Source organism: Anolis carolinensis, chromosome 1 (genome assembly GCF_035594765.1).
Source record: "Anolis carolinensis isolate JA03-04 chromosome 1, rAnoCar3.1.pri, whole genome shotgun sequence".
In the NCBI taxonomy this organism is placed as follows: domain Eukaryota; kingdom Metazoa; phylum Chordata; class Lepidosauria; order Squamata; family Dactyloidae; genus Anolis; species Anolis carolinensis.
In genome coordinates, this window is record NC_085841.1 from 224,451,450 (window position 1) to 224,477,534 (window position 26,085).

The following is a 26,085-nucleotide window of genomic DNA, read 5'->3' on the forward strand; positions in this document are numbered from 1 at the left end:
AGCCCCAACACTACGAGAAACTCCCATCTTTGATCAGCTTGTGCTGCTCAAACTCTAGAGTTACTTATACGATTCCCTTGAAGTCCTGAGTGCTAATATAACATTTCATCAGCTACTGTTCTAAAGCAAATGCCGGAATATTTTCATCAGCAAACTTAATTTCCAGGCACTCAAACAGATTCTAAAGCTTAAGTTCTGGAAAGGGTTAGAGACCTGCATTGTCACTAGGGATGCAAAAGATATTTTTTGAATTCATTCCATTTGTGATCTGTGAGATTGCTAACAAAACTGTGAACATATTTTTCCTTTCATTAGATTCAGATTCCAATGAAAGGGAAAATTGCTTTTAAATTCTGCACAAATGAACATGCCTGGCTATAAATATGCATATTTGAAAAATATACAAAATATATGCTTTAGTCAATGGAGAATAAAATGCACGCATTTCAGAAAAATGTATAAACAAATATGCACAACACGTGCAGGGCGAAATGTGCTCAGACATCCAGGTTGATTGACAAAGTATGTCCTTTAACTGGAAAGAGATATGATATGAGTCTGTTTGTGTAATTCTGAGAAATGCAATGAAAATGAAATAGATTGCTCTTCACATTCCTAACTCTTCTTCTGAATATGTAAATGATATCCTCTGTTTGGATATCAGCCAGCACACCAACGCCTTAAATCAAGAAATAGTTTTCTAAGATCTACAGAGATACTCGCAGGTACACCTCAGCAAGCGAGAGTCCAAAAGTGGCAGGCTAAAACACAGAACCTCAAGCCATGGCTGATACCAAATGAGAGATTCCCTCCTGGGAACACAGAAGACTGGGAAACATGGAAAGCACTGAACAGACTGTGCTCCAGCACCACAAGATGCAGAGCCAGCCTTAAGAAATGGGGCCACAAAGTAAAGTCCACAACGTGCGAGTGTAGAGAAGAGTAAACCACCTATTACAATGGAGCCCGATCCCTGCCACATGCACGATGGAGGACCTTCTTATAGCAACACCAGAGGCACTCCAAGTGGCCAGCTACTGGTCAAAGAACATTTAGTATAATGCCAAGTTTTCTAACTTTGTGTTTTTAAATACATGACAACTTGTACCCCCAGTTCGCTTCTGACACAGTAAATGAATAAATTCTCAATATGTCATTAAAGGTAGTGTTCTAACTAGATTTTTGTTTGAGGAATCACATTTTTCTCTGATAATTTGGGTTCTCCCCAATGTTCTTATAGCACCTTTAACTTCCTCTATGTTTACAAGTCTCACTTAGTGCACTTTGATCAGCCCATCCTTATGTTTTTATTGATGTGTTTTAACTTTATCTTATTAATGGTTTGATTTTAATCGTATGTTTTAATTTTTCATTTCTGCGTTTTCGGTATTTGATGTTTTTGTATGTATACTCTTTTGCATTTGTAAGCCACCCTGAGTCCCTGCGGGGAGATAGAGGCATGGTACAAGAATAAAATTATTATTATTATTATTATCATCATCATCATCATCATCATCATCATCCCAACTTAGACTCTTAGTCCTCTTAAAGCCCATTAGCACCCAAAACGATATCTCTGGCTGTAACTTTGTACAATACCTCCCAAAGCTGCTCAATATAAAAATATCACTTATGTTTGTAATGAAACATGACAGGAAAAAGCTGTGAAACTGATCTTTATCCCAACACTCAGGTATTGGAGAAATAGTCTGTACGAAGCAAGCAGATTTGGTCTGCATTTCTTCACCACCACTGTGTGACTGCTGTACCCATAAAATTCCTGCCATAATTTTAATATAATTTCCACTTTTTTTTCCATGTCAGGAGTGACTTGAGAAAATGCAAGTCGCTTCTGGTGTGAGAGAATTGCCTGTCTGCAAGGACATTGCCCAGGAGACACCGAATTGTTTGCTGTTTTCCATCCTTATGGGAAGTTTCTCTCATGTCCCTGCATGGTGAGCTGGAGCTGACAGAGGGAGCTCATTCATGCTCTCCCCGGATTTGAACCACCAACCTGTCTGTTAGTAGTCCTACTGGCACAAGGGTTTAACCCATTGTGCTACTGGGGGCTCCTCTCCTCTACCAAGTATGCATTTTAATGCATTTAACCCTAAAATATACAATAACAGGGTGTTTGAAAAAGAACTCTCTAGTTTTAAGTATAAATACATTAAAACTAGGGAGTTCTTTTTCAAACCCCTGTATATGAAAAGTGCATAAAAACACATATGTTTGAATGCATTTTGATACAGTAGAGTCTCGCTTATCCAAGCCTCTGGATAATCCAAGCCATTTTTGTAGTCAATGTTTTCAATATATCGTGATATTTTGGTGCTAAATTCTTAAATACAGTAATTACAACATAACATTCCTGCGTATTGAACTACTTTTTCTGTCAAATTTGTTGTATAACATGATGTTTGGGTGCTTAATTGTAAAATCAAACCTAATTTGATGTTTAATAGGCTTTTCCTTAATCCCTCCTTATTATCCAAGATATTCGCTTATCCAAGCTTCTGCCGGCCTGTTTAGCTTGGATAAGTGAGACTCTACTGTATGTAGTATTAAGACAGTATTAAGACTATCACCTTAAGACAAAATTATTAAAGGGTTTTCTTTTCAAGAGTTATTCAGAGCAAGGTTTGCTTTAGCTTTCCTCTCAGGCTGAGAGACCATGGACATCTAGTGGGTTTTCAGGTCTGGACAGAGATTCAAATCATAGTCTCCAAATTCATAATCCAAACACTTGTGTTATGTATGTACTTACAATTAACTCTATGTACCTATCTGGAGAGTCAATATGGTGTAATAGTTGATGTGCCGAAATACGATACAAAAGACTAGGGTTCAATTTTCCACTCAGACATGGATTCCCAAGGGTAACCCTTGGCATGTTGCATTTTCTCAGCCTTAAAAAAGGTAACGGCAAACTTCCTCTGACCAAAACCTTGCTAAGAAATCTCTATGATAGGATTTTTTTAGGTCAGGAGTTGACTGAAAACTACATAATAACCAATCTCCCCACCACATTACCTATCATCCATCTGTATATCCCTATCTATCTTATAGTTTGTTCTGAGAAAATTGTAGACATGAATAACTCTTTCTCATTCTTGTTTCATGGTCACATGGGAAGGGGTCTAAAGGGTCCCCTTTGGGGAAGAGACTAAGGCCAAAGTTTTTTAACCTAATGGCACCCACAATCCAATTGAAGAAAAGGAAAACAGTAACCAGATTGTCCTGGAAATCCTGAGACTGGGTGGAGGTCACTCAAGTTTTAATATTTTTGATCTTGCTATTGACCCAAAGGAAGCAAGGGGAAAGCATGGAATAAAGAGAAGATATGACTGTGCTCCCTGTGAAATCCGTGGTCAAATTTCTTTTGATAATCTGGAACAAAGGATGATGCCTAAAGGGAGGAAAATGAATCCAAAGATTTCTTCCAGCACTTGTCAATATTTGGTTCTTTGTACAATTTTGCAGCCTTTATTCCCCGCCCTCCTTCATTCAATTCATTATTCTACCAGAGTGTGAAATATGAAACAATACAGAAGAAACACAAGCTAGTGCTTCCAAAAACCACTGACTTTATACAAACCAAGTTTTCCCCTTTTTTTGGAAATTATTTTATTAATTATTTGACACAAACAATCTAATATGCAATCAGAAAATATACATTCAAAAAACAATGAACCGTGTCTAGATCTGTATTCAAATGGCAACTTGTGCAAAATAAATATACCATACTTTATCATTCATTCAAATTCAAAGCAAAATCCACCAGCTACTTCTCCCCCCCTCCCCCCAAATATCATATGCAGAAATCCTAATGTAATTTTTTAAAAGAAACTTCTTGCAAGGCAGGGAATATATCTTCATGATCAAGAGAATTTCAGAATATGTCTAACACATCATGATATCACATTAATAAAAAAAATAACCCCATAAGAATGGGATCAGGCAATAAAATATTTTCTTGTGGTTTGAACTTTTTGACTGTTATCCATACACCAGTATGGATAACTATAAAAACCCAGTTTGCATACATTAAAATATGTTTAAAATCACAATCAAATGTTTCATTAACATTATTCCAACATATTTAACCTTTTCAGGAATCACTTATTTCTAATTTTGTAACATTTCAGCTTGTCCAAACAGCATTACGTATTTCTTTTTCTTTAAATATTTTTTTCCTTTCCCTCTTCTTTTTTTTCTTTTTTCTCCTTCCCTTCCTTCCTTTGACAACCACAGATAATACCTTTTGTGACTAGACTAGATCCATGGTGATTTCCCTTTTGATACAGAAAAACAGTTCCCTCGCCCACTTCCTATTTGATTCAGAGCAACATAAGAGTTTCAATATTGGTGAATATTTGGATTCATTCACATTATACACTTAAGGCTTTAATTGTGAGGGTGGCGACAGATCCCAAATGCAGGTGATAATTCATTATGGCCTGTAAGAGTAATCAGCACTCAATGAAATGCTAACTTACACTAGTTCTACCACTAGTCTCTTCAATGTGTTGTCGAAGGCTTTCATGGCCGGGATCACAGGGTTGTTGTATGTTTTCCGGGCTGTATGGCCATGTTCTAGAAGTATTCTCTCCTGACGTTTTGCCCACATCTATGGTAGGCATCCTCAGAGGTTGTGAGGTATGGAGAACCTCTGAGGATGCCTGCCATAGATGTGGGTGAAACGTCATGAGAGAATACTTCTAGAACATAGCCATACAACCCGGAAAACATACAACAACCCACTAGTCTCTTTGATCATCCGGGGAGGCCCTCCTCTCGCTTCCGCCTCCATCACAGACACGGCTTGTTGGAACGAGAGAGAGGGCCTTCTCTGTAGTGGCCCCTCGGCTTTGGAATTCCCTCCCCATGGAGATTAGAGAAGCACCAACCCTGTCTGCCTTTAGAAAACAGTTAAAACATGGCTTTTCCAGTGTGCCTTTGAATAATTAACCCTATGACAGACCCCTCCTATAGAAATACGGCTTTTCTGCACTTTATGTGGCGGGATAGAAAAATAGTTACTGTATATATTCGAGTATAAGCCGACCCGAATATAAGCCGAGGCACCTAATTTTACCACAAAAAAAACTGGGAAAACATTGACTCAAGTATAAACCGAGAGTGGTAAATTTCAGAAATAAAAATAGATACCAATAAAATTACATTAATTGAGGCATCAGTAGGTTAAATGTTTTTGAATATTTACATAAAGCTCAATTTTAAGATAAGACTGTCCAACTCTGATTAAATCATTATTCTCATCTTCTTCAATGTAAATGTGCTTATGTATCCTTTTAATAATAATAGAGTAAAATAATACATGTAATCATAATAATAATAATAAATACAGAAAAATAATACATGTAATAATAAATACAGGAAAATAGTAAATGTAATGATAATAATAAGACCAGAGTGAAATAATAAATGTATTATTATTAATAATAAAAATAGAGTAAAATAAATGTAATAGTAGCAACAATGATAGAGAAAAAAACTGTTTTATTGCTGTGTTTTGATATTTGATTGTTTTATCTGGCAAGGCCCCATGTAAGCCGCCCTGAGTCCCTTCGGGGAGATGGGGCGGGGTATAAAAATAAAGTTATTATTATTATTATTATTATTATTATTATTATTATTATTATTATAAAATAATAAATGTAATAATACCAATAATAATAGAGAAAAATAATAAATGTACCATATATTCTCGAGTATAAGCTGACCCAAATATAAGACAACCAGGACCCTCACCCGAGTATAAGCCATGGGGGGCTTTTTCAGTCTTAGAAAAAGGGCTGAAAAACTAGGCTTATACTTGAGTATATACAGTATATTATTATTATTAGTTAGTTTTACAGTCCTTGCTATCTTCCCATAGCTTCTTGTTTTCTCCTTGGTAAGGACAAGAGTTGAAATGAACAGGGGGTGGATGTGTATTCAAGTGTGCTTGGACCCCCACCCCCAGTTCTACAAGGAATTGCATCAAGGCAAATGTGTTTAGCTTTTAGTCAGTAATTAAACAATGTCTATATACACCACTAGTAATTACACAATCTTAATACACACTAATTGTCCCACAGATTCTTTACTTGTAGCATGATGTTTTGTGGGCAGCTAATTGTTGTCAGGCCATTAGATAATTAGGATCTCTGAGCCCCATAATTCTTAATATCATTAGCTTCACATGCCAAGGGAACCGAGATCTCCTGTCATAGTTCCAAAGGGACCATAATTGTGTATCTTGTCATCTGTTTTGACGGTTGACAAATTCCCTACATCTTCATACTATAGATACATTGAGTCTTACAAAGCATGATCCACATCATTACTTTCTTTGTGTTTCCTTATAATCCAGGTTATGCAAATACCACAATGTGTGTCAAGACTAAGCACATTATTAAGTGATATAAATTAAATTGGAGGCTGTGTGCGTCTCTAATTGCCAGATATAGTGATGTTTTAAAGCAATTACATTAGTTTAAAAACAGAAGAAGCTTCCAGTGAAATAATCTAAGGACTTCATCACAAGGAGCTGGAGAAAACGAGGGAAAGCGGGGGAAAGAGTGAAGTTTTATGGGGTTCTGTCCATAAAGAAAACCAAGAATTTATTCACTTCCATCACACTAAGATTGCCTCCTCCAGCTTCTAACCCAACCATACACTTAATTCCCATCACATGGGCAGGCAATGACTCCTCCCATTTCAAAGATGAGCACACTTTTGAAAACAGGCATCCTTGAAGGCTGCACTGTCTTCGAGACCCTTCCACAGAAGCAGATTTAAGACATCTTTCTTAGGGTGGCATTTTCCTTGGAGTCCTTTGCACTAAGATCCTTCCATTAAAACAGAGTTAAACACCTTTCTTAAAGCGGTGCTTTCCCTGGGGTCCTTTACCTTCAAGACACTTCCACTGAAGCAGAATAAAGAAATATTTCTTAAGGTGGTATTTTCATGGGAACATTAGCGCTCAAGACCTTTCCACTGAAACAGAAGTACCTTTCTTAAGGTGGCACTTTCCCAGGGGTTGTTTTCAGCAAGATTTCCTCCCATTTGTCCCTCCAGGATTTTTATTATTTTATATATATATATATATATATATATATATATATATATATATATATATAAAGAAAACATCACCCTGGATTTTAGGAAGTTGTTTTAATTAACCTTCATCTTTCCCAGAGCCTTTACATTGGCAACCTGGGGAAACAGGCATTTCAGCTCCTCCCACACAAGCGGGCAACAAGCGGGCAACAAAAGTGGGCAACAGGGATGAACATCACATGGGGAAATTGACAATTTCCCCTCTATCTAGGAGGGGAATTTAAGAATAAGTGGATTGCCAACCAGCTTAGGAATCGCTGGAAAAGGCAACACTTTAGAAATGGCAAAAAACCTCACCCCCACAGTTGAAACTTGTGTCATGTGAAGGGCACCGTGGATTACCGTTTCTTAAATGTGTAGAAATGCTGATTTTATTGCACGTGATGAAGTCCAGGTTTGGTGTTCACTGCTCTGCTGTGGAAAGCCCCGGGAGGGGGCTCTACTGCTACACAACAGTGAAGAAGGGAGGGAATGAAGAAATAGTGCAGTGCTCAGCATCAGAAAACCCAGTGCGGGCTGCAGCAGCAAACCGTTTAGAGTCAGTCTAATAATAATAAAGAAAAGCATTGAATCTGCAAAGAGGACTAAAGTAAGTATGTAATAGTATAAATCTCTGCTAAGTTGAAGTCCTGTAGTTAATTGTGTGTCGGAGCCCCCAGATGGCGTAGTGGACTAAGTGACTTGAAGATTGGGTTGTTGACCTGAAAGCTGCCAGGTTCGAATCCCACCTGGGGAGAGTGCGGATGAGCTCCCTCTATCAGCTCCAGCTCCATGCGGGGACATGAGAGAAGCCTCCCACAAGGATGGTAAAAACATCCGGGCGTCCCCTAGGCAACGTCCTTGCAGACAGCCAATTCTCTCACTCCAGAAGCAACTCCGGTTGCTCCTGACACGAAAAAAAAAATTGTGTGTCATATAGACGCACTGTTAGACAGACATTCAAGGGAATTGCTGTTGTGGCTTTTTGAGTAGATAAATGTTTTTGTGCATTTTCTGGGCTGTATGACCATGTTTCAGAAGCATTCTCTCTTGACGTTTCGCCCACATCTATGGCAGGCATCCTCAGAGGTTGTGAGGTCACTTTTGGTCCCAAGCATTTTGAATAAGGGATATTCAGCCTGTACTATATTTTCTAAGCTGTACTGTCTTTATTGGCCAATTAAATGAAAATTGGCCAGCTGGTTCAGTAAATGGTCAGATCAATTGGAAGATCACCCCCATTATGGACTAAAAATACCCACAGAAGTGAATCAATTTGGCCACACACCAGAACAATCAGGTGTCTGCCTTGGCACACAGTCAGTTACAATGAGCACAGAATTCACTTTTTGTCTCGAGCCAATTTTCTGTCTCGCCAGTTTGCTCCAGAGTGTTCCTTGTCTAATCTTGTCAGCCACTGTTGGCTGTCTGAAGCCACCAAGCCATTTCAGTGTTTTCAGAGAAAAGAAATAAATAAAATGATTATTGGTTCACTGACAGAACAAACAGGTTTTGATTTTCTCTATAAATCTCACAGATGCTGCATTACGTTGATGGCATGTTCTGCCCAGGAAATCAGTGAAAAACATCTAGTCCTTACATTTAATCTGTGGGACAAAAGTTCTGCTTTTGATTAAGAATAAATATATTTCACCCAATTGTAGTTGCCATTGTTTTTCCTGTTGGATGACGATTTAGAATTATTTTTCCTGTTGACTTCTGTCTCTTTCCAAGAGACATAGACAATTAGAGATCAGCTGTATGACAATACAGAGCCCCCGGTGGCAACGCAAGTTAAACCGCTGAGCTGCTGAACTTGCTGACCGAAAGGTCAGTGGTTCGAATCCGGGGAGAAAAGTGAGCTAGTTGTTCAAAAACATGCAAATGTGAGTAGATCAATAGATACCACTTCTGTAGGAAGGTAATGGCGCTCCATACAGTCATGCCATCCAGATGACCTAGGAGGTGTCTATGGACAATGCCAGCCCTTAGGCTTAGATGAGCACCAACCCCCAGTCTAGACTTAATGTCAGGGGAAAACCTTTACCTTTACCTACATGACAATAACACAATAAACCATGATTTACATTAGCCACAATTTGTTGCTTTAGCCAGTTTATTTATGCCATCTCTGGTCTTTCTACCCTCTTCCCCAGCTCCTCTTTCAGAATGCCAATATTTATTTGTAAATAAGACAGAGACCAACTACATTTCTGGGATTCTGATGTAAAAACAAACAAAATGGATGTAAAGAAACCAGGATTCATGCACTAAAGAAAAATTATGACTTCTGATTCTGGTTTGCAGCTGGCTATCCAAACAGACAAACTCAGAAGTCAGAATTCCACAAACAGACAAGAAGTCAGAATTCAACCAACCACTTCTAGTTTTGGCTTATGGTTTTGAGCAAACCTGAACATCATGTAGTGAATGCAATAATATCATAGTGCTGATGGACAATCAAATTTTGGTGTGTGCTGAAACCACAGTTGGCAAGTAAAGCCCACTGAGAACAATGCTTCCAAAATTGGATACTTTCAAATGCTGATGGAAGTATTCACAAAAATCAATTCATCTTCCAGGGTAAGCCTTTGTTTAAATGAACTGTGATCAATACTTCTTCTGTTGCACAGAGTCATCCTGAGATATTGGTTAAAGAGAGGGTCTTGTTTGTTGTTGCTTGTATTGATCATATGCAAGCCACTCAGGGAGCCTTTTCACCTAAGAAGTAAAAAATGTTTAAATAAGTAAAGAACAAATGAATAACTAATAGGCAGAGGAGATGGTTTGTTTTGATAGATTCTTCTTTGGCTATATTTGAAACTGTATATTCTATTCTTGGGGGGAATAGAGTGTACATGACTAAATTTAAGAAGTATGTTGCACTAAATTCAACATGACTTAATTTGTCTTAACTGTGCATAAGATTACAACCCTGCACCATCACCTGAAATATGTTCATTTGGAAATTTTCTCAAGAACCGCAGCAGTATAGTATAATGAAATCTTCACTTACATGCATGTAAATGCCTTTGAATTGGACTTACTTCTGAAACGACACTCAAAACACTGTATTGTTCATATGCTTAACACTTGGGAATCATCTTGCCTTTTATAAACTGAAGACAGAACTATCTGTGATTCAGCTGCAAAAGTGGGAGGAAAAGCTTCAATACTTGAGTCAAACGGAGGAAGTGTCACAGTTGCCAGAAAAAACGCCTTCCCTTTTTGTCTTTAAACTTGTTCTACAGCTGTGACATCTTCTCAAATGCATCTTTTGCTGACAGGCTCAAATCTCAAGCTAAATACAAAAGTGACTTTGTTTCCTTCATCTGCTGAACACTTTCAAATTACTACATCTCCATTACAGTAAGGGTAGGATTGTGAAAGCATGTTTCACACATTCATGCCTTTCATCAGGTCTTCCCCTAACTAAACAAACTGTGAGTATGGCATGCAACCAGCATAATTAGATGATGGTAAGACCTGGGTTTAAAGTTTATTAAAGAAGCTGATAGCATGATTTTGGACAGTCTCTGCCTTTTAGATTTATCCTCAGGATAAAATAGAATGGAGGAAGATCACATACATCCTTTGAGTTCATTGAAGGAAAAGTGGAATATAAACCATTTTGGGGTGTTTTGATTGTTTTTGTTGGTGTATGCCTTCAAGTCATTTCTGACTTATTCTGACCCTAAAGCAGGCCTGCACAACCGGTGGCCCCCCAGGTGTTTTGAACTTCAGTTCCCAAAATTCTTGTCTGTTGAAGGCTTTTCAATGTTAATCAAGGAGATTAACTGCAACATGCACACATGTCTCAAACGGACAAGAGCTCTTTCTCCCACCCTGGACCTTCCACTGATATATAAACTTCACTTGCCTAGTCTCCAACAGACCTCAACAACCTCTGAGGATGCCTGCCATAGATGCGGGTGAAACGTCAGGAGAGAATGCATCTGGAACATGGCCATACAGCCCAGAAAATCCACAGCAACCCAACTTTATCATTGCCTTCCTCTGTGTGACTTGCCCAAGGTCACACAGTGTGCTTCAAGCCCTGGTCTTCAGAGTCATAGCCTCATGTCCAAGCATTACACCAGGCACCCCCAAATTCTGACCTTCCAGATGTTTGGACTGTCAAGTCCAAGAATTTCTGACCATTAAACAAGCTGGCTAGGGCTTCTGGGAATTGGAGGACCAAACAGCTGGAGGACAGGGATTCTGAAGATGCCTATACTACACCATACTGACTCATTTAGGATTGTGGTATGGACATTTATGTATTGTCCATGCACAACCAGATGTGCAGGTGCAAAATTCAGAGTTGAACAAAGATAGTTGGCTAAATAAAATAATAGTACTCCCTGGGATTCTCTAACATTTCATTCCCGGCATCTCTGTTTTCACTTCTTGACTGCAACTTTGGATGATGACTGACTTGTGTGAGCAATTTTTAAAAATATAGTACCAGAGAATGGAAACGGAAACAGGGAACTTTGACCCTCCAGATGTGATCAAAACCATCTAGACAACCAAAGATTCTCAATCCCTGAAACAGATCATTTACATGTTTCTTTTCAACTCAGGTGTAGCATATTTGCATGAAATCTAGTCCAGTTAGCTATAGATCAAACTAGCATTCCACTGAAATTTCAACAAAGTTCAAGAGAAAATAGACTCCTCTAGTCAACTCCAATCAAAAGTCTTTATTATTGTCATAAATCAGCATAAGGAGAATGGGGTACAGTCTCATAAAAGCATTGTACAGTGTTCCCTCCCTACTTTGCAGTTCGCTTTTCGCTCCCTCACTGTTTTGTGTTTTTTTCTGAGAGTTGCACATACACAAAAGGTGCCAGTTTCCCTTTTGCGCATGCGCCCTCCCTCTCATCGGCGTCCAGCCGGGCCACTCTGGATGGCGATGAGAGGGAGGCGCATGCACAAAAGGGAAACTGGCAGGCACTGGAGAGGAAGAAGCACAGGAAGAAGGCCTACAAAGAGGAGAAAGGCCATCTAACTACTAATATAATGTGTAAATATTGAAATAATTATAAGGCCCCTACTTTGCAGAATTTCACTTATTGCGGGTGGTCCTGGAACGTAACTTCTGCGATAAGTGAGGAAACACTGTATATTAAAATCTAAAAGGCTAGAAAACAGAGGTATGTTGAAGGCTAAAACACAAAAACTATTTAGAGAAGGGAAGAGACTAGGACAGGCATGGGCAAACTAAGGCCTGAGGGTGCCTACCTCATGCCCTCCTCATTTTCCCTGTCCTCTTGACAGGAGGACATAGTGGCCCATGGTGTTCTTATGGCAAAAAGATGGGGGAGGAAGGCACATAACAGCTGAAAGCCATCTGGAGTGCTCTCAGCCACTGTGTGTCTCGCCCTCCTCCCAGCTTAAGGGCGGTGCGAGCAGCCTCATTCTTATGCCAGGAGGATGGCTCGAGGAAGGCATGCAGCAGATGAGAGCCCCCAGAGCACTCTCAGCCATCACATGTCTTGCCCTCCTCTCAGCATAATGTCAAGAGGACAGCCTGAGGATTGGGGGAGGAGGATCACGGCAGTCACCACGTGTCCCGCCTTCCTCCCAGCATAAGTATAGCCCTGTCCTTATGCTGGGAGGACAACCTAGGGATGACCTGGGACCTGCCCTGCCTCTCCTGACCGGGCCCATAATGCATCCCCAAAGCAAAAATGTTTGCCCATGCCTGAACTAGGAAGAAATGAAGAGAGAGGGAGATTGATTTAGGGGTAGGAGCATTCAGGGCACAAGTCTAGGGAAGAACTGATTTATATTTCAGTTAGCTGATAGATTGCTAACTTTTGGAAGCAGTCATCACCTGGCGGATTTTAAGTATTGCTGCACACAACTTGGCAGCATTATAGGTTATAACTGGGTTGGTAACTGAGAGCAGCAGATTGGTGTAAAATTGTCCTGAACGGCCTGGGTAATTATATAGCAAAGGCAGGATGAGTTTAGATCAAATGTTCCTGTAGAACGGGCACTGCAGGAGCACATGCTTAGTTGTTTCTATTTGACCCGAGTTACAGGGGCAGAGTCTCTCTGAGTAGGGGGTATTCCGGTATCAGCCCTTGAGTACAGCTAATGGAAGGGCATGACATCAAGCCAGGGTGAAGACTCTCCAATGATTGGGAACCTCTAGATTTGTCAAGTATGCCATAGGGGAGGTGAGATATATGCTGGCTTTGTTGACAATAAAGGTTGGGGCGTAGACATCCATTTGGCACGCTGTGTCTGAGATACATTGTTTGATGAGTGCTTTGGCTTGTTCGTGCTCCATACTGAGTAGCAACCTTGGAGAGAAGCCCAGTGATGAGATTTTCATTGCTACTGCTGACTCCCCTAGTCAATACATAGACCAAATGTAACCCATTCAATCTCTAACACCAACACCTTCATGTAATCTGAGGTAGATGAATGAAGTAATGTGGCAAATGCATGTGCAAACCAACCCATGGTTCTTAACAAATTTCGTTTACCTTCAAAACACTTGATCAGGTTACTGCTGCTACTATTTAATGTTTATTATGTGTGGCTGGTGTGTTGAGGGCTGTACAGCATGCAGAAATCGCAAACATGTTTGCCCAGGTATTCAGTATAATCAATCCTGTAAAAGACCCCTACTTCTCCTAAGCAGAAAAGTAGACTTGAGAAGGAGGAATGGTAGTGAAACCAGGCCAGGAAGAAAATGCTCTGAAAAACAGGAGTAGGGTGACCCCAAAATGGAAGATAGAGCAACAAATCTGAAAGCACAGGAACAGATGTTAAAGTAGAGAGGCGTTTATGAATATACAGTAAGTTAACCCAACATCTTTGGCAAGCAAATTGTGGACTCACACCACAAGAGAGATGGGTGAAAGTTTCATTTGGTTCCATTGTTTGTTTGTTTTTAAATTCTAACATGTTCATAATATAAATATTAAGAAAACTTAAAAGCAAACAGAAGTGAAACCCATCCAAGCTGTGGACTTTGAGTGCTTACTGAAGTTCTTAAATCCCTGATTTTAAATCAAAGTGAACTATGCATATCTACTTTTCTCCTCGAAGAGATGGAGCGGGGAAATAGATGATCAAGAAGCAGGTGATCCGGACTCTAAGGAGAAAGAATAGTGGTGGAGAAAGAAAATTTTGAGTTTCTTCAGCCTCTGATTTGAGACTACAAATCCTCTATTTCTTCATCCTCCTCCCTTCACCGTTATGCACATTTCAGAGGAGAGCAGAGGACACGGAGCAGTGTGAGCAAAGTGCTAAACTCCTCCTGCTCAGCGTAGAAACTTAGTCCCTACCCCAAATCAGAAGTGTCAAAAAGGATTGCCATTACATTACTAGAATGGTTTGCTGTTAACAGCCATCAAGGTGCGTTCCATTTATGAATGGACCCAATGAATGAGAGAACTTCAAGTCATTCTGTCATCAGGAATGTGACTTTTTTGATGGAGTTACTCATTCTGGAAGATGATCTTTTCCTTTTCCTGCTGCACTTCACTTTATCAAGTATTACTATCTTTTTATTGAGTCATCTCTTCTCATGATATGGTCAAAGTATGACCATTGCAGTTTAGTCATCTTGGCTTCTATGGAGAGTTTGGGCTGGATTTGCTTTTGCACCATTTGTTTGTCTTTTTTGCAATCCACAATATCCATGCAATTCTTTTCCATCACTACATAGAATGGTAAAATATGCAGTTTATTAACCTCTATCTAAAAATCATGAATTAGGAATAACCAGAGCTTGTAAGCAAGTAATAAACTCCAACCCAAATTCCTTGTAATTGTTTTTTTATAAGTAAGGCATAATTAAACTAGATTAAAATGGTAATTTAGCAAGTGACAACTTTCTTCTTTGGCGTCTATATCTGTATCTTTAGTTATATATTTACAGTTGTGTAGTCTAATTAAATGGAAAAGGAGGAATAATGAGTACTGATTTGTTCTGCTGCCCCATGCTTTGTGACAATGAGGCAGACAGGAGGAGAAAGTGTATTGTGCTTGTTGTATTGCGATGGTGGCAATTAAAAGTAACTAAAATTATCTCTTTTAGTAATTTCTGAGAAATGAGAAAGTTCCAAGATACTTTAAAACTCTGCAATTATAATGGTAACTAACTTCTTTTTAATCTTGAGACAGTAATTGAAAGTAATTACTTTGAAAAGTTACTTTTCAGTCCTTGAGAACCACTCTATGGCTGCCTTACTGGAAATGGAAAAAAGGTTTGGGGAAGGAGACATGAGAATCTTTGATAACTGACAGTTTTGTGACACGTTTTCTCTTGAGGAGAGAGATAATTTTAACTGTCACCAGAAAATGGCAATAAATATTTTACAGGTCTGCTGTGAGCATGTGATGCTTGAATGGTTAGTGTCCAGGGATCTGAGCCTGAAAAGTTTCAGACAGAGCTGCCTGGGCTATTTTAGTATGTTCTTTTATATTCTATAAGCTCTGATTGATTTTTATGTCCATGTTTAATTTAAATGGGGCAGAATGGAAAACTGGCATCCTCATAGAGTTCTCAAGGCTGTCAGAGATAAATAATACAGGTTTACATAACTATGAAAATCTGACTTGAGTAGAAGTGATTTCTGGAAATCAGCACGGGCTTCATGCAAGGATGTGAGCAATACTTTTGGCACTATTTACTTTGTAGCAGCCAATTTTTTAAACCTGTTGAGGATCAGTAGGCAGATTAGATAGGCAGTTACAAGGAAGGACAGGAACACAATATCTACAGAAACTACCATAGGTGAACAGAGCCATCTTTCAAATGTATTAACTATTCCCTAAACCAGGGTAAAAAAGCTGTGTCTTCCAGCTATTGTCACTATAGGTCAGTGGTTCTCAACCTGTAGGTCCCCAGGTGTTTTTGCCTACAACTCTCAGAAATCTCACCAGTTTACCAGCTGTTAGGATTTCTGGGAGTTGAAGGCCAAAACATCTGGGGCCTCACAGGTTGAGAACCTTCCAAACAGGAAGGGGTCTAACTGTCTACACTGGCGTCCCACAATATTTTTTTAACACGGGATAACACTGTCACCTTCTCCCTCATTAAGGCAAATGGACCCTGTGCATCATGTGGATGCCACAAAGTCCATTTACCCCTGCAATGACTCATTTGGCCCATGATCACAGCAGCCGAGATGGCTGCACTATGCATGCAAATACACTCATTGGAATTCATGGTTGTAATGGAGTTAAGTCTTTGTTTTCATTTCAGGAGTCCGGGACATGATGTTATAATGATTTGAACTGAAACATCAGCCCAGCTATGTTAATTCAGAATGCTTTGAGTATTTTGTCTGATTTCGACTGAGACAGATACAAGTCTGTGCAAAAAACATCTTCATTTATCTTGTAATTCCTGTAATATCTTGATTTGACCTGGTTATATAGAGAAATGAAATGTATTTACTAAATGGAGGAACAGTGTTTTCATTGTAATGAATTTAAATCTTCTAGATGTCTTTTATTTGTGGTAAGACCACTTCTAAAAAAATCCTTCCCTAGACCCCTCTATACTGGACAATTACAGACCAGTCTCCAATCTCCCATTTTTAGGCAAGGTACTGAAGCGTGTTGTGGCTTTGCAATTCCAAGGGTTCCTGGATGAAGCATATTATCTAGATCCACTTCAGTCTGGTTTCAGGCCATCTGAAACCAGAGACATATTTGGTCGCCTTGATGGATGACCTATGTAGACTTACGTAAGCGATCCCTCGTAGTTCGAGGATGATGGTCCTCCATTTCTTGGAAGATGCCTGTGCGTGATTTTTTTTTTTAATGTGTGGAGGTCAGTGCACGGGCGGTCAACACACAGTCTTCACAGATTGAGGTCCCAGCAGTGGTGTGATTAACACAACGAGAGTGGCTTCTCAGTCTGTTGTAGCCTTCTTCTGCCTTCACAGCCGTTGTAACATGTACCATGTTATCCTTTGCCTGCTCCACCATTGAGGTCTTTGGGTCTTCAGATTGTTCTTGGTCTGGATCCTCCCCTGTGGCCACTCCTGGGAGTGTGTGACTCCCGTGGTTGTGCCCTCAGGTTCATTGGAACATGCAAGTCCCCTCACCACGTCAAGGTGACAATCCATCAAGGGGGATTGTAGAGAACTGGACAGGGTGAGTGTGTCTCTGTTGGTCTCTGTTGGTCCTCCTGGACCTTTCAGCGGCTTTTGATTCCATCGACCATGGTATCCTTCTGAGTCACCATTCTGGGATTGGGCCTGGAAGTACTGTTCTTCAGTGGCTCTGTTCCTTCCTGGAGGGACGCTCTCAAAAGGTGGTGCTGGTACTGGGGGACTTCTGTTTGACTCCTTGGCCACTGACCGGTGGGGTCCCTCAGGGCTCTGCGCTATCCCCCAGGCTGTTCAACATATACATGAAACTGCTGGGAGAGGTCATTCAGAGTTTTGGAGTGTGGTGCCATCTTTACACAGATGACACCCAACTCTATCACTTCTTTTCACATAATTCCAAGGAAGCAGTTCCTGTTCTAAACTGGTGCCTGGCAACTGTAATGGACTGAATGAGAGCAAACAAATTAAAGCTTAATCCGGATGATACAGAGGTGCTCCTGGTCAGTTATAAGACATATCTGTCAATCGAAAATCAGCTTGTGTTAGATGGGATCACATCTTCTTGAAAATGCAGGCTCTCAGTTTGGAAGTACTCCTGGATTTGGTTCTGAACCTGGAGGCCCAGGTATCAGCAGTGACCAGGAGTGCTTTTGCTCAGTTAAAGCTAGTACGCTAACTGAACCCATTCCTGCAGAAGACAGATCTGGCCACGGTGGTACATGCCTTGGTTACATCACAGTTGGACTACTGTAATGTGCTCTACATGGGGCTGCCTTTGAAAAGTGCTCAGAAACTTCAGTTGGTCCAAAGAGCAGCAGCCAGACTGCTAACTGAACCATATAACTCCTCTGTTGTGACATCTACACTGACTGCCAACACATTTCCGGATGCTGGTTTTGACCTACAAAGCCCTATATGGCTCCAGTCCAAGTTATCTGATGGACTGTATGTCTTTCTATGAACCTGGTAGACATCTATAATCTACTGGGGAGGGCCTTCTCTCAGTCCCACCACCCACTCAAGCATGCCTGGTGCTAACATGGGAGAGGACCTTTTGGGTGGCTGCTCCCAGACTGTGGAACTCCTTCCCAAGAGAGACCAGGAGGACCCCATCCCCACTGGCCTTCTACAAGCAGGTGAAGACCTTCTTCTGCTAGCAGGCATTTGGGAAAGATGAAGAGTCATGGAGCTGGGTAAGTGTTGGTGGGATTTGGGGGTGGGAGGGATGGATGTGAGTTTTAAAGGCTATTTTAAGTGTATTTATTTCTTATATTTTGATCTATTTTTACCACACTGTACTATTTGTTTTTTTAAACTGCATATCACTGTTTAAACTTGACTAAAGTGTGGGATACTTAGCTGTCTTGAGTCCCCATGGTAAGAAAGTTGGAATAATAATAATAATAATAATAATAATAATAATAACAACAACAACAACAACAACAACAACAACAACAGAGGCACAACTATGTGGCCCAAATGATTCATTGGAACTTATGCCTCAAGTACCACCTCCCAGCAGCAAAGAACTGGTGGGATCACAAACCTGCAAAGGTCGTGGAAAATGAACACGCAAAGATACTGTGGGACTTTCGAATCCAGACTGACAAAGTTCTGGAACACAACACACCAGACATCACAGTTGTGGAAAAGAAAAAGGTTTGGATCATTGATGTTGCCATCCCAGGTGGCAGTCGCATGGACGAAAAACAACAGGAAAAACTCAGTCGCTATCAGGACCTCAAGATTGAACTTCAAAGACTCTGGCAGAAACTAGTACAGGTGGTCCTGGTGGTGATCGGCACATTGGGTGCCGTGCCAAAATATCTCAGCCGGCATTTGGAAACAATAGACATTGACAAAATTATGATGTGCCAACTGCAAAAGGCCACCCTACTGGGATCTGCGCGTATCATCCGAAAATACATCACACAGTTCTAGACACTTGGGAAGTGTTCGACTTGTGATTCTGTGAAACGAAATCCAGCATATCTAGCTTGTTTGCTGTGTCATAATAAAATAATAATAATTATTATTATTTTATTTCTCAACTTTGATGCTTACTAGGATCTGACTGGATCTATTGTTGGATGGACACTTATTTCTGAGCTGGAAATTCTACTCCAGGTGTCAGTCTGAACTTTAAAGGTCCTGAATCTATTTCAGAGAGAGTTTTCACAAATAAAGCAAAGTACTATGTTCTTTAAACTGCTGTCAGAAGGTTCCCAAATGTTTCCTGAAATATACAATATATATTGTTTGAAGATTAAAACCCAAAAGGAAATCTCTTCAATTTCATTTTTTCTTTCTTTTTTCCCTTCTTTCTTTCCTTTGTTTTAGGCCCCTTGTCTAATCTCTCCATGCTGGCATGTAGCCCTTGGACTGAAACACTTTCTTTCAGAGAGGAGAATGTTATCCTGGGGAGTCATTAGTAAGCACATCATGGAAGTGGAATATAATAAACCTTTAGCCATTAGGTTAGCTTATTACCAGACAGGACCCGCCCCTACTGATACAGATTACCATTTCACACTAATCAAGGATTGATGGGGGCTGCAGTTCCACGTCAGCTGGGCTTTCTGATAGCTCATTATACAGGTGCCAGATAATTCAGACTGCAGCTGTCTGGCTCCTGACACATACTAATGATGATCAGCAAACGACTTTAATGGCAGCCTCTCGACACTAAACACACAGTATCATTGTTTAGAATAAACAATGCAGTCCTATTTTGAAAGCAGCCGATTATTGACTGTGGTAACCTTGTCTCTTGCATGTAATTCCACGCACCCCTTCCATAACCCCCTCCAAAGTTCTGTGGGCACAATGGCTTCTTGCGTAGGCAGGCTTACTTTTTTGTTGGAATGACAGAAAATATGTTTGCAAAGGAGTGTGTTCTTCCCATAGGTATGAATGATCTTGTGGCTCAGGAACCATCTGATTTCAGAGAGTTCCTATGTACCTTTCTAGTTTCTTTCCCAGCTTCTTCTGAGCCTGAAGCCACAGGTATCAAATGAGAGGTTCTGTAGTAAAGGAGTGCCTCCATCTCAGTGGAGCTGTGAATTCACTTTTGAGTTTCTACCTGGACTTCAAAGCTATCCAAGATACTGAACCTGTTTTGGTGTTATGGACTGTCTTTAATATTCAGTGAAAAGCCTGGAATGAATTCACCATCTTACTAATACTGAAATCATGAGTTGCCATTGTCCTCAACAGAATCATATGGGAGCATACGGGGTTCTTTAGGCTTTATCAGAAGGCTGTATAAAATATGAAACCATATTATGCCTTTCCTACCAGACATCCATCCTTGTTGACTATATACAAGAACTTTGGGATGTGTGGTCTTTCACGTGGAACATGAAAGACCAAATAAATTAGAGGAGAATAAATCATTCTGTTCTCTTCTGGTAGTTTCACAAAATCCCAGTGTTGTTGCTTAAGCACCCCTTGTTTGTTCTGGAGAAATACCCAACACTGTGGCTAGATCAGGAGTCCTATCAGTTCCCATTGCTGTTTGAGATTGATCTAACTCAGTTTCAGATTTGTTCAAGGAAAAGCCACAAAATCTGATGTAAGAAATGATCTACAGTTTCTCAGGAATGATCTGCAGTTTGTCATCAGTGTTTCCCCCTGCCCCCAATAATGAGGATTGAAGCATGAGCCTTAAGATTTCTAGGCTCTGCTAGATCTCTGGGCCCTGGTAAAGTTTATCCTTATCCATCATGTAAAACGTTCTGGAAAGGATAAAACAAATACACAAGAGAATGTAGGATGTTGAGGAAACAGAGATCTCTGTGCTCTAAGAAAAGAGATTCCACCTAAACCTTGGGTAGAACTTCTTGACAGTAAGAGTTGTATAACGGTGAAATAAGCTGCCTCAGAGTGTGATGGAGTCTTCTTCTTTGGAGGTTTTTAAGCAGGTTCAATGGCCATCTATCAGGAGTGCTTCCTCATGAAAGGGGATTGGACTGGATGGCCCTTGGGGACTCTTCCAACTCTATGATTTTTTACACAATTGCAGATCTTCCATTCAGGTGAAGAAGTTGTATGTATCATCAGATGTTTTAGTAGTACTGCAACACTCATGTTCCCTATAGGATTAAAAAAAAAAGACAAGAAATAAAATAACTAATTTTGTAACTGAATCAGCCATATGAGGAATTTTCACTCCTGAACTATTTTTCAGGAATGCCTTGAAGGAGCAGTGTTTCATACCACACCATTGCAGGAGTCAAGGAGTGCATTATGTCTCAGTTGTCAAGAACATTTGTGATGTCTGTGGAATTCAAACTGAATAAATCTTTCAATAGACTTTAATTTAAAGTCCAGCTACAAGATTTATGACATTCCTTCCAAGTCAGTTGCTTTTATTTGGAATTAGTTTCTAGAAATAACAAATAAATTTTAGAGTATGCCATAGGAATAGGGCAATGTTGAATTGCATCCATTTTAAAAAAATCATTTTCTCGAATTTATGGCAGACTATAGGCTATAGTTAAAGGAGCAGCAGAAGCAACAACAATAACAATAATAACAACAGATGTAACTAAGTGCACTTCCAAAGTGCTCAAAGAACACATAGACATCTGGGCACAAAAGTTCTTTTTAAGTTATATATCAAAAGCCTCTGTTTTTTTTTTTTTTTGAAAATTATAGTTCAGTGCTCATATATGCCTATTTTTATTGATGTGTTTTAGTTGTTTTATGTTTTCATCTTTGTTGTATCTTAGCTTGAGAAGAGGCGGGAGATAAATACAAAACAAAGAAATAACTACAAAAATGGTTCTGGCCCAGCTTACCTATCCGAAAGTATCTCCCTCTATGAACTATCATGGAGATTAAGATCTTCTGGGGAGGCCTTGCTCTCGATCTCAACTCCTTTGCAGGTACAGTTGGTGGGGATGAGAGACAGGGCCTTCTCAGTGGTGGCCCCTCAGCTCCTTCCCTTCTAGCCTTCAGAAAGAAAATTAAAACATGGCTATAGGACCATGTTTTTGGAGAATAATTGCACTGCAATAAAAGAACGTAGAATCTGTGCAGTGACAATTGGAATGGCCCTGGATTACAATTTTGGATTATGTGATTTTAATAATTGATGTAATTGCTTTTTGATGTTTTAATTCTCTGGTTATAATGTAGATATTTACCAATTGTATGTTATTTTAATGTAAGGCCGCTCTGATTCTCCCTTGAGGTTGAGAAGGGTGGGGTACAATTATGGTAAATACATAAAATAATAAATATTATTGTTGTTGTTCAGAAAATTAAAACCCGAGGACTATAATTCAGAATTCTTTTCTTATATCCATAATATTTCAAAAGCTGGGTGAATAAAATACGATCCACAATACAGGAATACGATGATACGTTCACATCTATTTTCATCCCTAAGGATTTTAATGCCTTAGATTGTAAAATGGGATGGAAATTGTGTGTTCTGAAGATGACATCCACATCTCTATGTCCTTTTTGCAACTCAAAGAGGCTTTAAACAATACACATACAGATACATACATTCATATACAGTAGAGTCTCACTTATCCAAGCCTCGCTTATCCAAGCCTCTGGATAATCCAAGCCATTTTTGTAGTCAATGTTTTCAATATATTGTGATATTTTGGTGTTAAAGTCATAAATACAGTAATTACAACATAACATTACTGCGTATTGAACTACATTTTCTGTCAAATTTGTTGTATAACATGATGTTTTGGTGCTTAATTTGTAAAATCATAACCTAATTTGATGTTTAATAGGCTTTTCCTTAATCCCTCCTTATTATCCAAGATATTCGCTTATCCAAGCTTCTGCTGGCCCGTTTAGCTTGGATAAGTGAGACTGTACTGTACCACAAAACATGGGAGAAGTGACCATTTTGAAGCTTTGTATCACTATAATGTTCCAACTTGGAATTACTTTTAGGATGTTTACTGGAATGACTGCAGCCGATCAGATAATGTGTGAGTCATACACAGCTTCTTTTTGTTTTATAAAAGAAAAGATAAAATAAAGAGAAATTTAAGAAAGAGACAGAAATGTTATCGGGTCTGTGTGTAGGACAAATGATATATAAATCCCATGTTCTCATTCCTGGAAGAAGGAATGTCAAGGGATATTGTTACTCAGACGGAGAAAGAAACAGCTTTGGCAGGCATTACAGGAAACCATGCCAGTTGTAATATGTTGTCTGTACCTAGTCCATTTTTGTGATAACAGTAATCCTACATCGACATTATTATACAGCCAATTGTCTCATGCCATGCATAAAGGTGATACATTTTAATGCCTTCCTATACCTTGTAGTACAGTGTGGACCTGTCCCTGCTTCCTAAAAAATTCTGGTCATGGACACCTTTGTCTTCTAAACTGCACTGATGTTTGTTAACAGCTCACAAGGAATTGTCAGAGAAGCTGGGATTTAGGATCTACAGAGTTTGGAAATAACATGTTATAACACATACAGTACATGCTATGCTTCAGGGACTTACATTCTGCAAAATCCAAAATCCGTGTTGCTTGTCTTGAACCGGTCCCAAAAAACACCTTCCATCAGATCTGCCGCAAACTAACAGGACCCTGACCAAACTGTGGTGCAGAAGTTTGGGATTCATAGCGCTCTGCTATTTCATTGCCAGGGTGACTATAAAAGCTGTGAGCTTCTTCAGCAGAGAGATGCTATAGTGTAAAATACTATTAATTACAAAAGAGTACAATGTCTTAAGATTGTACATTGTATAATGAGTTGTGTAGGTGTTGATGAGAGTGCTTATCTTGCTTAAATTGTTTGCCAAGGACATGAATGACAAATGTTTGCAAAGCTTCATTTTGAACATCACGTTATTGAATATACATTTATTGTTACTGGATTGATTTTGTGCAGGAGAAATTTGCAACAGATGGAACCCAGGTGTTTTGATACATTTCCTTCAAAAGCCTCATGAGCGGGTCTATTGCAATTTTGTGGGAATACTATTATCTGCAAAGTCAGCGGTATCTTCAGATAACCCGGCAGAGTACTTACTGTGGTCAGAGACAACAGACATATCAACTTACATTAATAGGAGCCCCTGATGGCGCAGTGGGTTAAACCCTTGTGCCGGCAGGACTGATGACTTGAAGATTGGGTTGCTGACCTGAAGGTTGCTAGTTCAAATCCAACCCGGGGAGGAGCTCCCTCTATCAGCTCCAGCTCCATGCGGGGACATGAGAAAAGCCTCCCACAAGGATGGTAAAAAACACCAAAACATCCGGGCGCCCCCTGGGCAACGTCTTTGCAGACAGCTAATTCTCTCACACCAGAAGCAACTTGCAGTTTCTCAAGTCACTCCTGACACACACAAAAACGTACATTAATAGGAAAAGAAGAAATTGTTTTGCTGTATTGTTCCTTATCAGAGAAATCCCACATACAACAATAAGTGGTACTGCAGTTTAAGTATGTAGTGCTGTATATACTTGAGTATACAGTGTTCCCTCACTTATCGTGGGGGTTACGTTCCAAGACAATAAGTGAAATCCGTGAAGTAGGGAAGCTATATTTATTTTTAATATTTATACATTATTTTAGTAGTTATACACTATTTTAAGTCTTTATCAACCAATCATGTCTTGATAAATTGCCTACTTCTCTTCCCGTTGCCGCTTGGGCTCTTTTTCTCTCTCTTCGGCTTCTCCTTCCTCCCTTCCTTAGGCTGTAAATTGTAATTTTTTATGATTTGTAATAGTCTTTTAGAGTTTATTGAAAAACCGCAAAACAGTGAATCCACGAAAAGCGAACTGAGAGGTAGTGAGTGATCACTGTATTGCAGGGGTCCCCAAACTAAGGCCCGGGGGCCAGATGCGGCCCTCCAAGGTCATTTACCTGGCCTCCGCCCTCAGTTTTATAATATAATATTTTAATAATATAATATATTGTATATACAGATAATATTGATAATAATCTTATGTTATACAATATAATACTAATAGTAATACCATATAATAATATTAATTATATGTTATATATTACATATTATAGAATAGTATAGTAGTATAGTTCAATATAGTAATATATAATGCTAATATTGTGTTATGCTAATAATATAATATATTGTATGTACATACAGCTGCTCTGAGTCCCCTTCGGGGTGAGAAGGGTGGGATATAAATGTAGTAAATAAATGCAGTAAATAAATAATTAATTTTAGACTTAGGCTCGGCCAAAGTTTGACATGACTTGAAGGCACACAACAACAACAACAATCCTAAATAACTTGACTATCTCATTGGCCAGTAGCAGGCCCACACTTTCCATTGAAATCCTAATAGGTTTATGTTGGTTAAAATTGTTTTCATTTTTAAATATTGTATTGTTCTTTCATTGTTGTTGTTGTTGTTGTTGCACTACAAATAAGACATGTGCAGTATGCATAGGAATTTGTTTGTATTTTTTTTTTCAAATGATAATTCGGCCCCTCAACAGTCTGAAGAATTGTGGACCGGCCCTCTGCTTAAAACGTTTGGGGACCCCTGCTGTATTGTATAAGCCAATCCCATGTGTAAGTCAAGGACAGGTTTTGGGGACAAAACTATAGGTTTTGATATGACTCATGGAAAAGTTGAGGGTTGTTCTGCAGTAAGGAGAAAGCACCAATGCCAACTCAGGGAGGCAGCTGGCATGGCCATTTCCCTACAAGGGATTCAAAAAGGCTAGAAGCAGCATTGTGCCAGAGAGTGACCAGGATTGGCACTTCTTTTAGTTTTCCAAGAATGGTCTTTTACTACTTTACTCAGAGAAGAGGATGGTTCCTTTTTTAAAAAAGAGTTCAGATACATTTCTTACAATGACCCATAGATCAATCAACACATGTTTTTTTGGGTTGTTTTTTTTTTAAACTGAAATTTC